General features: G+C 35.5%; 1 long non-coding RNA gene across 1 annotated transcript; it reads right to left on the reverse strand.

The window, feature by feature from the left end:
• Window positions 1–752: 752 nt before the first annotated feature.
• Window positions 753–11234, reverse strand: LOC138922176 (uncharacterized). The gene is made up of 2 exons (XR_011435255.1): window positions 10621–11234; window positions 753–5227 (listed from the first exon to the last, which is right to left on the reverse strand). It is a non-coding gene; the product is annotated as an uncharacterized lncRNA (long non-coding RNA).
• Between the last annotated feature and the right edge of the window lie 6 nt (window positions 11235–11240).

The raw sequence follows: 11240 nt of genomic DNA on the forward strand, positions 1-11240 counted from the left end.
TTTTTAGATATTTAAATATTTTATTGCACTATTTATTGCCTATGCGTGATTTCAGAAATTAGTATGCTTTCATATTTAATCATTGTTGTTACTCCTGATTTATACCTAAAACACAGATCTATATAGTATATCCCAAATTAATATTTTAAATTATTTAATTGAACCAGGATTTGACTTTTAGAGTTACATTTTCAAATTTGTGTTAAAACATAGATTTCTACCTAAGCTCTACAATGCATGTAACATTAAATACTCAGTTATAAATGATAATAAACTTCGAGTTGCTGACAGGTTATAGAAGGTAGCAATGTATTTTTGTCTTTGGTTTTAGACGAAAAAGCAAGTTTAAAACACATTCTCAAAAATTCTCACAAATAATTTACACTAATAAATATTCATTTCAACATTTATAATTCTTAGGAAGGATAAGAAGAGAAGACGTGAATAAAGAACTTTCGTTCTAGGGGCTGGCCCCGTGGCCGAGTGGTTAAGTTCGCGCGCTCCGCTGCAGGCGGCCCAGTGTTTCGTTGGTTCGAATCCTGGGCGCAGACATGGCACTGCTCATCCAACCACGCTGAGGCAGCGTCCCACATGCCACAACTAGAAGGACCCACAACGAAGAATATACAACTATGTACCAGGGGGGCTTTGGGGAGAAAAAGCAAAAAAAAAAAAAAAAAAAAAAAAAAATCTAAAAAAAAAAAAAAAAAAAAGAATCTCAGGGAGCTTTTAAAAAAAAAAAAAAAAAGAACTTTCGTTCTAAGGTGTATTAAATGTTTTATTCTCCACCAGCCCTCATTTCTCCGAAAGAGTGATTAATTTTATCATACATTGTTTATACAGAAACATGAAACAAATGATTGAGAACTAAAAGATTGCATTATTAAGAGAACAGCATGCTGCAAAGAACTTGGGTCTGGAATTTGACCGAAGTGCATTCAACTTCCAGCTCGTTGTCCAGCCCTGAGAAGGTCAACAGATCGCTTATCCGTCATCCAACTATGGCATCTGATCTATAAATTGATAAGAATAATAGCTGACAGGTTTTTTGAGGGTATTTTATCTGACTCATTGACGCATATAAATAACACAAAATATGCTTGTTGTTTATTATAATTCTCCTTAATAGACCTGATAATTGTTATCATTGTAGTATTCTATTTATGTTCTTAAATTTGTAGTTACTCTCTGTAGTTTAAGGTCAAGCTGAAAAAGTCAAAATAGGTAGAAAAGAAGCTAATTCAGCATAATGAAATATATTGTTTGAGGTTATTTAATGTACTTCTCACTGAAATTACAGCTTCACTAAAGTAATAATATAATGCAGATTTTTAAAAATTAAATGCATATCTTGACTTAGAAAGATAGAGATCTATCAATGTCTTCAATGTGTCAGCTTATGCTATTCATCTATATACACCTGAGGCTAAACCATTCCTATGTTTCTCCAAATATACTTTTATTGCTATTGCTTATCATTACAACTTAGAATTACCTTCCCAACGTTGTCAAAACACCAAAAATATTTTTTATTTTCTCTTTTAATTGAAGTAATCAAAATAAAGAATTTTATGACCACAAAAAAAGCTTTTTAGATAAGAAAAGATGTTTTATACTATTCATGTGCATTTGAAGTACCATCTGACTATTCTGGTAGTTTTGAATATCTATAACTAGATAAACAAAGACTAAGTTTGCATTGTGAATCTGTCAGTATATTTTGAATTGAAACAACATAAGAATGTAAGAACTGAGGAAAAATAATTGGTGCAGAAGTTGAAGAAGAATAAATGCTTTATCACTAGTACTTACGCTCACGTATTGCATGACTAAATGAAGAAGAACAAAGGCTGAATGTAGAATTAGTTTTTCTCTTTTTTTCTATCAAGAAAACAATTATGGAGGGAAAACCTTATATGCATAAGTTGTACAACCAACTCAGACAGGCCAGGGAGTATATGTGCTATTTTTTATACGATCTCAGAAGGCATAAATACATATAAGTTAGTAACATCAGCTTATTCTCTTACATAAGGGTTCTCCCCATCTAAGCAATTAGATGGTATGATTAAGACAAAGTTGACAATGAGTATGAAGTGTACACAGACACACAGACACACACAAATATATATATTTTATACTGTACATAATATATAATTTAATTTTATATTATATATTTATTTTACAAACATTTGGGATTGTAAATGTCTATGCAATTGCTTACAAATTGTATTAAATGATAAAACATTAATATATCAAAATGCATATTTCCAGTAAATGTAATACAGCACATCAATGAAATGAAAGATAGAAATCACATGATCATCACAATAGACATAGAAAAAGCATTTGACAAAATACAACATCCTTTCATGAGAAAGGCCTTTAACAGATCAGGTATAGAAGGGACATACCTCAACATAATAAAGACCATATACAACAAACCTGCAGCTAACATTATACTCAGTGGAGAAAAAATGAAATTATTTCCTCTAAGAAACAATAGAAGGATCTCCATTCTCACCACTCACATTCAATATAGTACAGGAAGTCCTACCTAGAGCAATTAGGCAAGACAAAGAAATAAAAGGCATCCAAATCAGAAAGGAAGAAGTAAAATTGTCACTGTTTGCTGATGATATGATCTTATATATAGAAAACCCTCAAAACTCAGCCCCAAAATGGTTGTAATTAATTAACAATTTTGGTAGAATGGCAACATACAAAATCAACATACACAAATCAATTGCATTCCTTTACATTTATGATTAAGCATCTGAAAACGAAATAAAGAAAACTATCCCATTCACAATAGCATCAAAAACAATAAAATATTTGGGAATAAATTTAACCAAGGAAATGAAAGATTCGTACAATGAAACTACAAGACTCTGCTGAAAGAAATTGAAGAGACACAAACAAATGAAAAGACATCCCATGTCCATGGGTTGGAAGAATTAATACTGTTAAAATGGCCATACTATTCAAAGCCATCTACAGATTCAATGCAGTCCTCATCAAAATACCAAAGGCATTCTTCACGAAAATAGAGGAAACAATCATGAAATTTGCATGGTACCACGAAAGACCCTAAATGGCCGAAGAATCCTGAGAAAAAGGAACAAGGCCAGAGGATCACACTTTTGGATTTCAAACCATCCTACAAAGCCATGTTAATAAAACCAGTGTAGTACTGGCACAAAAACAGACATATAGACCAATGGAACAGAATAGATGACCCAAAACTAAATCCCAGTATATCCAGAAAACTAATATTCAACAGGAGAGCCAAGAATACCCAATGGGGAAAGGATAGTCTCCAATAAAAGGTGCTGGGGAAACTGAAGAAACACATGCTGAACAATGAAATTAGACCCCTATCTCACACCACTCACAAAGGTTAATTTGAAATGGATCAAAGACTTAAATATGAGGCCTGATATCATAAAACTCCTAGAAGAAAATGCAGGGAAGCAACTCAGTGATATTGGTCTTGGCAGTAAGTTTTTAAACACAACACCAAAAGGACAAACAACAAAAGCAAAAATCAACAAATGGGACTACATCAAATCAAAGGCATCCACAAAGCAAAAGAAACAATCAACAAAATGAAAAGACAACCTACAGAATGGAAGGAAATCTTTTCAAGCCATATATTTAATAAGGATTAATATCCAAAATATGCAAAGAACTCAGTCAACTTAATAACAAAAAACACTCAGAAAATTTGATTTTTAAAAATGGGCAAAAGATCAAAATAGACATTTTTCAAAAATAAAAGTGGCCAACAGACACATGAAAAGATGTTCAACATCACCAGTCATCAAGGAAATGCAAATCAAAACCACAGTGAGACATCACCTCACACCTATTAGAATGGCTACCATCAAGAAGACAAGAGACAACAGGTGCTGGCAAGGATGTGGTGAAAAGGGAACCCTTATACATAGGTCTTGGGAATGTGTATTGGTCCAACTACGATGACAAACATAATGGAAGGTCTTCAAAAAGTTAAAAATAGATCTACCATATAATCCAGCAATTCCACTTCTGGCTGTACACCCAAAGGAAATGAAAACAGCATTTTGATGAGATATATGCATGCTCACGTTTATCGCAGCACTGTTCACAATAGCTAAGATATGGAAACAACCCAAATGCCCATCATGGATGAATAGATAAAAAAGAAGTGGTACACATACACAATGGAATATTGTTCAGCCATAAGAAAGGAGGATATCCTTCCATTTGCCACAGCTTGTATAAACTTTAAGCACACCAAGCTAAGCAAGATGTCAGTCACAGAAAGACAAGTACTGTAGGATATCACTTATATGAGGAATCTAAAAAAGGTTAAACCTCTAAAAAATAGAGTAAAAGGGTGGCCTACCCAGGGAAGGGGGTTAAGACTGATGGTATTTAAGTGTACAAACTTGAAATGAGTAGTAAATCAGCCATAGAGATCTAATGCACAGTATAATGAATATAGACAATAATATTGTAAAAGAAAATGTAGATTTCATCAGCACTGAATTAATAGTATGCTGAATCTTTTAACTAATAAAGCAAATAATGTAGTTTAAATAAATATGATTTATAATAACCCAAACCAGGTGCTTTAAAGAAAAGGAGAAATGCAAAATATTTTAAGAAAATTATTAACTATTTTTGAATTAGTACTCTTTTATTATACACATCATGTTTATAAATATTTTTGGATTGCAAATTGCTGAAAAATGCAGTCTTGTGTGTGCAGTCTTTTGACCTTTGCATGGCCCTGTAATGGGCCTGGAACATTTCCTTGCAAAAGAGATGGTGAGCCCTCACAGCATTTGCTAGACATAGGGCCTTGCTTGAGAGTCTCTTTCCCTATTCCAGGCTTGATGTGCTTCTTTGTCTTGCTTAAGCTTGTGCTTCAGATAGCTCTCAGGCACAGTCCCAGCCTTCGGTATGTCAACCCCACCAGGGAAGGATGGGATCCTTTGCTTGCAGCAGGAGGGGGGCTGCTTGCAGACCATCACACTGTGTTGGCAGTGGGGCAAGACCTGCTGGCCACTGGGGACCCAGGCTCATTGTACAAGCTGATCTCACTCTGTCTCTTCCCAGTGTGAGTAAAGCACTGTTCCATCACCAGTTCCTGGTGACTTTTACCTTTCTTGGTGACCCCAAACCATGAAGTGAGTTGACATCCTGGGATTGCTGCTCCTGCTGGAGTGGGACTCCTCCTCTAAAAGTGACAAAAGGTGTCACTTGCTGAACACAAATACTACAAATATGTGTAGTATTAAACAGGAATACTTTGAAAAAGGCAAGATGTTTCTCCTTTCAAAAGTTTAAGAACATTATAACATCTACTTTAGAATATCTTCTGGATTTACTATTATTTGAACCAAGGTTAAAAACATGATATATGAAAGTAGTTCATTTTAACAAAAATAATTTTTGGTTTATATTTATATTTTCCAATTAATCTATGTAAAATTTAATCTGTATTTCACACATTATAAAAAGAGAATATTCTGAGCTAGTTTATTACTTAGATCTATATTAGATATAGAAAATAATTTGTCTAAATTTCCCTCTAGGAATATTACTTAAAAATAGTAAAAATTAATAAAAATTCTCAATTTACTATTTTTCTTTAACATGAATACATTCGTTTAATGCCTATTAAGAACCTTGGAAAGTAAAGATGGCAAATTCAAGTTGAATTCCTTAAAGGAAAAAAAGGAAAGATAGTTAAATATAAATTAGGAGGTATATGAAGCAAATTTCCATAATTTTACAGTTCTGCAACTATTGTTTAAAAATAAGGTAGAGATTTTTATGGAATAGCCATGATCTTTTTCCTGGCTCTGGGTTGTGGAAATTTGATAAGAAATAATAGTAATGAGAAAAATACAGATAATGAAACCTTGCTCAACTGGTTCAATTATAACATCTATATTTTCAATGATTTATCACTTGTATGTGGACTCTAAAAAAGCTGAACTCATAGAAACAGAGAGTAGAATGGTGGTTACCAGGTGCTGGGGGGGGGGATAGGGAGAGGCTGCTAAAATGGCACAAACTTCCAGTTAGATGATGAACGAGTTCTGGGGAGGTAACGTACAGCATTGTGATTGTAGTCAACAATGCTGTATTATATACTTTAAAGTTGCAAGAGACTAGATCTTAAATTTTATCACCACAAAAATATAATCATGTGACGTGAAACAGGGTATGAGCTAACCCCACGGTGATAATCACATTACAATGTATAAATGCCTTCAATCAACACGTTGCACACCTTAAATTTACAAAATGTCATACGTCAATTATATCTCACTAAAAAAAAGAAAGAAAAGAATGTATTTCAAGTTGCCTTGATGTTACATATAACCTATTGTTTCAGAAATAAAGTATATTTTAACAATAAAAGCCCCAAAAGCTCTGAACTTTGATACTGCAGTTCTCCATATGCTCTATGGTTATTTTAACTTTATTGATCCTTGAAAAATTTTCACTGCAAAGTTGTGTATTATTAATAGTTACTAATAATAATAATTAATTGCAGCAATTAATAGTAAATGTCTTCCACTCAAAATAAATCACATTTCATAGTATATTAAGAATAAAAACTGGAGTGACATCAGCAACATGGCAGAGTTAAACGTTCCCTTTGTCTCTCCCCATTTTTAACTATCACTAAATGGACATTCACTGACCAATGGTGGAATCCTATGAAGCACAAGAGGATGCCTGAGAGACACACCCAGCTCTACACCTGAGGTTGGATGGACTGGCCACCCAGTAAGTGGCAGAGATAGGTGAGCACTCCCTGCTCTCCCCTGGTAGCCCTGTGCTTGCAGACAAATACTTTCCACCTGGTACAAGTGAGCAGAAAGTGGAAACATGCACAGGGGTGACAGTAGGAGGAGTCAGTGGCAGGCTTTAGCCCACTCATGATCACTTTCCTAGTGGGGAGGGGGAGCCTGCCATGCACCTGTGGCACCAAGGAGTTTCCCTAGCTCAGTCCCAGCAAAGAAGCCCCACACACCAAGCACACTGGCCCATGAGCAGAGGCCCAGATCTGCATGCTGGGGCAAGCACACTCTAGGCCTGTGCAGGCACCCATAGTACTGCTGAACCCCAAAAGAGGAAACATGTCCTGGGGTGGCTGTGGGAAAAGGCAGTGGCAGCCATTATCCCACTCACGATCACTTTCCCAGCAGGGAGAGGGAGCCCACTAAGCACCTATGGCACTAAGGAGTGGCCCAAGCTTGGTCCCAGTGAAGAAGCCCAGTCCATCAAGCACAGCTCCCCAGACCACAAGCAGAGGGTGCAGCAGGTCAAAATGCTGGGGAAAGCACACTCCGGACCTGCACAGGCACCCATAGTCCTGCTAAGCACCAAAGGAGGGAGCATGTCCTGGGGTGGCTGTGGGAAGAGGCAGTAGCAACCGTTGGCCTGCACGTGATCACTTTCCCCATGAGGAGAGGGAGACCACCGTGCCACTGAAGTGCCAAAAAGTGGCCATAGATCAGTCCAGTAGGAGGCCCACCTGCCAAGCACAGTCCACACAACAGCCTGAACCCACTCCAGGCCAGGGCAAGTGCCGACACTACCCCCACAGCTTCCAGCAGAAGGGGTGGTGGCCAGAAATTCTTCTTCTGCTTCCCCCTAGCAGTAACAGGTGGAATCTGCAACCTAATAATACCACAATTGCCCTGACAAAAAATTAGTTGGTCAAACACCATGAGAAAATTCAGCAATAATTTAGACCAGAAGGAAAATTACAATTCTTCAGAAATCAACCCTGAAGGCACAGAGATTTACAATCTAAATGACAGAGAATTAAAAATCTATCTCATAAGAAACTCAATGATTTACAAGAGAACTCCAAAAGACAATATAATGAGATCAGAAATAAAATGAATATCTTCAGTAAAGAGCTTGAAACTATAAAAAAGAATCAAGCAGAAATCCTGGATATGAAAAGCATAATTAGTGAAATAAAAAATAATCCAGAACCCTTAAGAAATAGAGCAGATGTTACAGAGGAAAGAATTAGTGATTTAGAGGATAAAAATATAGACATTCTACAGGTGGAGGAGGAGACAGAACCAAGATATTTTAAAAATGAACAAATTCTTCAAGAAATATCCCACTCAACTAGGAAAAGCAACAAAAGGATTATAGGTATTCCAGAGGGAAGAGAGTGAAAAAGGAACAGAGAGCTTGTTTGAACAAATAATACCTGAGAACTTTCCCAATTTAAAGGAGTTTCCAGATTTAAAAGTATATGAAGCTAATAGAGTATGTAATCACACCAATGCTGAAAGACTTTATCCAAGGCATAAATAGTAAAAATGGCAAAAGCCAATGACAAGGAAGAAATATTAAGAGCAGCAAGGCAGAAGAAAATAACTTTATATAAAAATAACCAATGAAACTTTCATTCAGATATGATAGAGAAATAAAACCTCTTGCAGATAAACAAAAGCTGAGGAAGTTCATTGCCACTAGACTTCCCCTACAAGAAATAATTAAAGATGCCCTCACACTGAAACAAAAAGACAAAGGTCTACAAAGCTCTGAGCAAGGAGATAAATAGACAGAAAACTGCAGCTCTCTGTCAGAACAGAGGCAAAGACTGAATTATAAATTAAATGATAAAGGGAAAGAAAACATCAAGAGTAATGGTAAACGCTTCAACATAGTCACAAACTCACATCATAAAAAACAGAGAAATTTGTAACAATAACTCAGAAGTGGAGAGGAAAGGGAAGGAACCTGCTTAGGTTAATGGAGATAACAGGCTATGAGAAAAGGGACTATCTCATCAATGCTATCTTTTATACAATCCTCACAGTAACCACTAAACAAAAATCAGAGAAGAAGCCACAGTTCATAAAAAGAGAGAAAATGGAGAAAAACGTCTTCAGAAAACTACTGAAATGAAATGGTAGTCAGGAATACAAAGAAAGAGAAACAACAAATAAAGAGAACAACCAGAAAACAAGAGATACAATGGTAGTATTCAGTGCTCATATATCAATAATGACTCTAAATGAAAATGGATTGATTCTCCAATCAAAAGATGTAGAGTAGCTGGAGGGATTAAAAAATAAGACCAAACAATGTGCTGCCTCCAATAAACATATCTCAGCTCTGAAGACAAACATAGGCTTAGAGTGGAGGGATGGAAGATAATACTCTAAGCTAATGGCAAACAAAAGGAAGTAGGAGTTACCATATTTACATCAGACAACGCATTCTTCAAGTTGAAAAAGGCAATCAGAGACAGAGTGGGGCAATATGTAATGATGAAAGGGACATTCCACCAAGAGCTCATAACACTTATTAATATATATGCACCTAATACAGGGACCCCAAAGTATATAAAGCAATTATTAACAGACCCAAAGGGAGAAATTAACAGCAACACAATAGTAGTAGGGGCCCTCAACACCCCACTTACATCAATGGACAGATCATTCAAACAAAATGTCAACAAGGAAATAGTAGATTAAAATGAAACACTTGATCAAATGCACTTAATAGATATATGGGGAGCATTCCATCCAAAAACAGCAGAATATAAATTCTTCTGAAGTGTACATGGATCATTCTTAAAGAGAGACCATATGTTGGGAAACAAGGCAAGCCTCAATAAACTTAAGAAGATTGAAATCACCCCCAATCATCTTTTCTGACCACAACGCTATGAAGCTAGAAATCAATCATGAGAAAAAAACTAGGAACGTCAGAAATATGTGGAGACTAAATAGCATGCTATAGAACAACCATTGGATCAATGAGGAAATCAAAGGCAAAATTAGAAAATACCTGGAGACAAACGAAAATGAAAATACAACATACCAACTCCTATGGGATGCATCAAAAGAGGTCATAAGAGGGGAATTCATAGCAATACAGGCCCATGTCAACAAGCAAAAAAAATTTCAAATAAATAACCTTAAAATGCACCAAAGAGAACTAGAAAAAGAAGAACAAACAAGCCCAAAGTCAGCAGAAGGAGGGAAATAATAAAAATCAGAGCAGAAATAAATGGAATCGAGACTAAAAATGAAAAACAGTAAAAAGGATCAATGAAACTAAGAGCTGGTTCTTTGAGAAGATAAACAAAATTGACAAATGCTTAGCCAGACTCACCAAGAAAAAAAGAGGGAAGGATCAAATAAAGAAAATTAGAAATGAAAGAGAAGAAATTACAACAGATATTGCAGAAATAAAAAGGGTCATTAGAGAATACTATGAAAAACTATATGCCCACAAATTGGATAACCTAGAAGAAATGGATAAATTCTTAGACTCATACAACCTCCCAAAACTGAATCAAGAAGAATTAGAGAATTTGAATAGACCAAACACAAGTAATCAAAAACCTCCCAAAAAATGAAAGTCCAGTACCAGATGGCTTCTCTGGAGAATTCTAACAAACATTCAATGAAGGCTTAATAACTATCCTTCTCAAACTATGTAAGAGAATCAAAGAAGATGGAACGCTTCCTAACACTTTCTATGAGGCCAAAATTACCCTGATAACAAAACCAGGTAAGGACAGCACAAAGATTGACAAACCAAATACAGTAATACAATAAAAAGACCTTTTACCATCATCAAGTGGTATTTATTCCAGGGATGCAGGGATGAGATTCCTGGATGGGTCTCAACATCTGCAAGTCAATCAATGTGATACACCACATTAACAAAATGAATAAAAAATCACATGATCATCTCAATAGATACAGAGAAAACATTTGGCAAGATACAGCATCCATTTATGATAAAAATTCTAAAGAAAATGGATATAGAATAAAAATACCTCAACATAATAAAGGCCATATATGACAAACCCACAGCTAATATCATTCTCAGTGGAGAAAAACTGAAAGCTAGCCCTCTAAGAACAGGAACCAGACAAGGATGCCCACTGTCACCACTCTTATTTAACATAGTATTTGAAGTCCTTAGCCAGAGCAATCAGGCAAGAAAAAGAAAGAAAAGGGATCCAAATTGGAAAGGACAAAGTGAAACTCTCACTATTTGCAGACGGCATGATTTTATATATAGGAAACCATGAAGAATCTACTAAAATAGTTTCAGAAATAATAAATGAATACAGTCAAGTCGCAGTATACAAAATCAACATACAAAAATCAGTTGTGTTTCTATACGCTATCAATGAAGAAGAAGAAAGAGAAATTAAGAATACAATCCCATTTACAATTACG

The sequence above is a fragment of the Equus caballus genome, unplaced genomic scaffold (assembly GCF_041296265.1).
Source record: "Equus caballus isolate H_3958 breed thoroughbred unplaced genomic scaffold, TB-T2T haplotype2-0000562, whole genome shotgun sequence".
Classification (NCBI taxonomy): Eukaryota; Metazoa; Chordata; class Mammalia; order Perissodactyla; family Equidae; genus Equus; species Equus caballus.